Source organism: Lactuca sativa, chromosome 8, assembly GCF_002870075.4.
Source record: "Lactuca sativa cultivar Salinas chromosome 8, Lsat_Salinas_v11, whole genome shotgun sequence".
NCBI classification, from domain to species: Eukaryota; Viridiplantae; Streptophyta; class Magnoliopsida; order Asterales; family Asteraceae; genus Lactuca; species Lactuca sativa.
This window is the reverse complement of record NC_056630.2, coordinates 120,770,904-120,777,045: the sequence shown is the minus strand read 5'-3', so window position 1 is coordinate 120,777,045 and position 6,142 is coordinate 120,770,904.

The window sequence follows — 6,142 nt, the reverse complement described above, 5'->3', positions numbered from 1 at the left end:
ATTGTACATGCAATTCATCCAAGACTTTAAACCCTAGTTCTGGCATACAATTAATCATATTAACATGTGAAAGGGTTTTTAGATCTTACCTTGATTGTTATGTAGTAATAACAATCTCAAATCCTCCTTGTAATGACTTTAAAAAGCTTAGAGTCATAAGTGTCACTCCTCTAATGGTTCACAAACACCAAGAGCAAAAGGATGAAGAATAAGGAGAGAGGAGGCTGCCCAAAAACGTCCAAAACCCTAAGGAGTTGCTTCCACACGTTTTGGTGCTCTAGGGATCTTTAAATAGTGAGGCTATTAGGGTTATCTAACAAGGAAACCCTAATTTGGATGCTTAGGCCCTAAGCAACCCATGGACTCCCTCCTTAGAGGCCTAGGACGATTTCTAATGGGTTTCCCCATAGAATTCGTCCACCCCTCTAATATGGAGTCCATTAGCCCAATATTCAACTTATCATACAACTGACAGTTCTAGTCCCTTAAGTTTAATTAATCTCTTTTAGCCACAAAATTAATTATCAATTAATTCTTGACTAATATTAATTAAACAATATGATTTCTCCTTTAATATATTATTCTCATAATATATTAATAAATCATAATTAATCTTCTCTCTCCATAATTCATCCAATCAAGTTGCTTTGGTGAAGGCAACCCAAAAGGACCATGCACCATCGGGTCAAGTACATACCAAAATAGTTGTGGACTTAGACACTAATCCAACAGTCTCCCAATTGGATAAGTTTAATAACTATTTTGCGTATGACTTCAGATCCTGATCTGCAATCATAGCATCCAAAAGCCAATGTCAGCTCTGATCTTATCAGATACGCGTCCTTTAGATAAGGGATCATATATTCCTCCATTCTAGATATCGTATAGACTGAGACATGGATTTAAATCATTATCTCTGTCTATGTGTTGTTTCTCGATTTCCAATTTATAACGACTGACAAACAGACTATAATTGAACACATCAAATTAGTCCAGGCTTGGCCAAGCGCTTAGGTGTCATCACTAAATCATCGAGGGGCCCACAAATATCGCTTTCATCCTACTTTGGATAAAAGGAACATATAAACTTTGATTCAATGCTTGCTTGTACTCACTCACCGAATCACACACAACAATATGTTTTATAACACCAAGTTACTGGTGCGTTTACATATTATCAATGTATAACCGACTCGCAAGATACAACTCACACATCTCGGTTTCAAGAATATAAGATATTATCGTCTCACCAATCACTCGTGATAAATTCCATGAAGTGATCCAAGTGAGCGTGGGTTTAATCCAATGCTCAAATCATATTCATAAGCACTCATGAACGTTATAGCAAACATTTTCTATGTCTAATACACTTTAGACAATCTACAAACCAATTCATGACAGTCTTCATTCATACCTACTTCCAACATATGAACGACTGTGGACCATTCGAATAATTTGATTATTCTGAAATAATTAATTATTCAGGAAGTCAAAACATGCAAAGTGAAACACAAGAATAATACTAATCCTATATGGTCCCAAACCTTTGAGTATAAATAAAACACCTTTTATTTATCACCATATCGATTACTCATTATTTGTTGTTTCGGCTAATTAACTTATTACTTGAATTATTACTACAATTGTCCCATGCTCTTAGCATGCATACAATGTTTACTTATGGTCCTTACTTTGTGAAATAGATCAGATGAACACATTTCCAATCATACTCATTTAACAACTCCCAATTCTTATCATAAGTATAAGAATATCAAATTCTTGTCACTTATAGAATATGCTAGATTCTAACATTTTATGCAATGATCCTTTCGTAAAGTCATAGCTCAAAATCATTAAGACTTGGCCAATCTCTATCAGAAACAATTCTATAGATATGATGTCTCTCACTCAAAGTACATTCCTTTGAACATCCTTCTTGCATAAAAGTTTCTAATCTAGAAATAGATTCTCAATATCCAACTCCCAATATGGAAACATTTCCATATTTGCCACATGACAACTCATTCTCAATAGAATCTTATCTATTCATAATAATGTTGATATGGTCCATCCAATACCATACTTCCAACTACTCACAAGCGACCAATCCTCGGCGAGCTTTGGATCGTCCTTTGATAGTTGTTTAATTATCTTAGTCAAAACCGATTCTTGTCCTTTTTCCCTCTTAATGCGCTAGACATTTGGAAAATTCTAGAATGGTCAAATATTATAGCATTTGCAATCGATCCTATACCCGAAGCATATGGGACATGATGCATAATGTCTTACATAAAGATATGATACTTTATCAATCTTTTGCCATAATATTTTATGTGTCTCGTTCTTACAATTCGAACTATGAAGAATGACACCGTAATCATAATCGAAATTTAAGAACACACTATGTATCCTGTGACTAAATTTATTATTTCTCAATCTGAGCTTTATATTTTGAAACGAAGTACAATATTCTCTCCCTTAATTATAGCAAAACAACTTTTCAACCCTTATGACTTTGCAAAGTATAACTCTTGTTTTCTATAATAAATATTGCTAACTTGCAATACTTACCTTAATAATCATACAAGCACAACATTTATGCTCCCACTATCATGATGATTATTATCATATAAGCATAACACTTATGCTCCCACTAGCTTTGACATGTTTTAGAAAACAACTGAACTTCCAGAAAACAATACTTATTGAATTTCTGAAGTTCATATTTCTAATACCTAATGCTTTGATAATCCTTTATCTAAGCTTCTTAAACTTATACACCTTTGCCTTATATAGCTCATATGTGTGTCTAAACAATTCAGACTAATTGCCAAATCTCACAATTCGAATTATGGAAAGGGATACCGTAACCATAATCGAATTCGAGAATACAATTTCACATTCACTATCTTCTTAAAATCTCTCTTAGTGAAAGCATTTCCTCACAATCATTTTCATGAAGGAGGGAATCTTATGACACTTAGATTTTAAGGGTGTAAGTGTTCCTATCCATGCGAATTTGTCAAAACCAAAGTTTGCGACAAATCCAAACTCATATGGACCGAACTTTCTCAATCTTGATCTCTTGCCTTATGATAACACGGCTGCCCACCATGTCTTCCAAGTAGTTAAGCAGCTCATCCTTTCTTATCAATGTACCTTTCATTGATCAAGGTCCTTGCCTTTTATGCATTCAAATGAGAACTTATAGAACTCACATGCATAATTAACTCAACTGGAACCGCACAGAAACAAGATAGTGTCAACACGATAGGTTGTAAACCTCAAGTCGTGTGATAGTGATGATCGATAAGGTTTATTCTTGAAACCATTCAAGACCATTGAGAGTCCCACTGACTACTTGACATATAAGATTCTCTTGTCAACGAACATTTCTCAACAAACAAATATTCAAGAGTTAGTGTAGCTTTTATCAAGACAAAACACTTCACAAAATTGGTCCTAGTTAGTCTTTGTCTTATCCAAGACATCACAACTTTCCACATTTGATGAATGTTATAAACCTTCTTAAGACTTGTCACTTATTGTCACAATCTTAACTCTAAGACTTGGTTTTGGAACGAAGTATGATTGACTTCTTGATGTAACCATTTCTTCAATTCTTGATTCCTTTTCTCAGACATACAATTGCACTAAGACTCACTTAGAGGATCAATTGAGATATGGTTCTTAATCATTAAGACCTATCATAAAACATAATAAAGGTACTCTCTCTTCTTCTTAGAATAGAGAAACTTTTATCTTTCTACCTACTTGATTCTTCTTATTCGTTATGCTATTGATTTAAACTCTTTCAAATCAACTTGGAATTACACTTAATCTTATAAGTACAATCATATCCACTAAACCTTTAGTAAATCATGACGAATATCTTTGTCACTCTTGTGGTGGACTTGATCAACACACAACCTTGTGTACTTGATCTCCTAGTCCTTCACTTGACACTTTGTCAACGAATTAGTCTAATTTCCAAATATCATGCAATACTTGTTGTATGATTCCAAGTTTCTATCCAACTGAAACTTGGGCGATGAGAAACTTTCCCTATTTGGTAAATTCTTGACCTCTCCACAAATAACATAATTAAGAATCAAATCCATTATTGCTAATAATAGAAACTTTCAAACATCAATTTTTCATACACGCCATTGCAAGGATAAATAAATAATATAAAAAATCAAAATTTATTTTATTGCGGAAAAATTTGTCCTTACAGTGCAATTCAATTGAAAAACTATGTTAATATATATTTCTTAGCAATCTTATTCTAACTCCAAGTAGTAGCTCAAGATTCTAATCTTCAAGTAATGCGATCGAAATCCATTTCTTCACGATTAGATTCCGCTCACTTCTTCCGTTAAGCTTCCTCTCTTTTCTTCGATCCTACAAGACATCGAAATGTAATCTTATCACATCATGTATTAAGAATCTAGAATAGGAACTTAAAAGAGTTAGTTATCGGATTTTGCCTAAAGCAGAGCCATACGTTTTGACTCTCCCATCTCTTAGATCTCTTAGGTAAATAGGGCAGCTTCGTCTCCAATGCCCCTTCTCTTGGCAATAAAAGCAAATTGACTCTTTTGGAACAGCACACGGAACTACTTCTGATTTTGCCTTTCTCTTATGATCAAACTTTTCGATCATGGCATGCCTTTCGTTGCCATTGCCTATATCCATAGAGGTCTGGAAGGCCGAACCACCAATCAACTTTGCTTTTCCAGTGCGCCAAATCATTGCTGATTCAGCAGCAATAAGCATATAGGTGAGATCAATGAGGGTTAGGTCGTGGTTCATCATATAGTACTATCTTACGAACTCACTATATGAGTTAGGAAGTGACTGAAGAACCCAGTCAACAGCCAGCTCCTCACAGACAACAAATCCCAACATTCTTAATCTATCAAAGTGTGACTTCATCTCTAGGATGTGTGCACACACTGACTTTCCTTCTTCACGTTTACTTGCCAAAAGGGCTTGAGTGAGTTTGAACTTTTCAATCTTTTGAACTTGTGGGTACGGGAGAATAATAGGAGGAGGTGGAGGAAGTGAAGCATGATCTCGTGTTCCTCGATCGAATCATGGAATATCACCTTCATGTGAAAGGCTTGTTCCACGGGATTTGGGAAGACCATAGTTGTCATACTTTGACATCTACAAAACGGGAGAAAAATCAAATTCAAGTTAGTTGATTGATTGAGTCCTTAATAAATCACCCAAATGAGATATTAAGGCTAGGACCCAACACAATACTCTACAACCTAGAAAAGGGATGCCGTAATCTAGTTTCAGAATATTTGAAGGTAAGTGAATGACGATTCACTAATTTCCACCATGAAAAACGAAAAAGAAATTTCAGTTTTAAATCTATTGAAAATTCCTAGATCTTTTGAGATTCATTGAACTTTTCAATGGCATGTTTAAATCTCGATATGCCCCTCTAGTTTGTGACTGGGATACCGAGGATCACAAAGCGGGTGTGAATAACCATGCAAACTTACGTGGTGCCCCCACATGTTACAGTCATCTATTCAATGTGCCGGTTAACCACACACGCTCCACCGAACTATGACAAACATTGAGTCACCCTTTGCTACCTTTGCTTAGAACCATTTAGTGTGCCGGTTAACCACACACGCTCCACTAACGTCTTCGCAAGGGCACAAAGTGTAATTTCATGGAATTGCATCAATTCACTTTTGCCTAAAGTAACTAAGATTAGGAATTGTAAAAGCATTTAGTTACTTTTGTACTTCATTATACTTATAATGGAAGGTTTCTGTCCTATCCTACCTGTTCGGCTAATGACCCTTCACTAGTCAAAAGTACGGTGGGTAAGAGTGGATACCCATTCAATTGCCATTTTATAGGCAATTTCCTTAAACACCCCTTATAGACCAGCTTCGTGAATGAGGCATACTAACGGTAAGACTGACTGTTTACTCATACATATATAATACTAGACTTTTAATGTTATATATAGTATAGGGTGTATTTTACACTCTTAAAATACTAGGTGTTCTAATTTAATAAATTATACTTTTGATTTAATTAAATGTAAACCAAAAATTTTATGGGTTTATTAAATCTCTTTTAATTATACACCTTAATTAATTAATAAAAC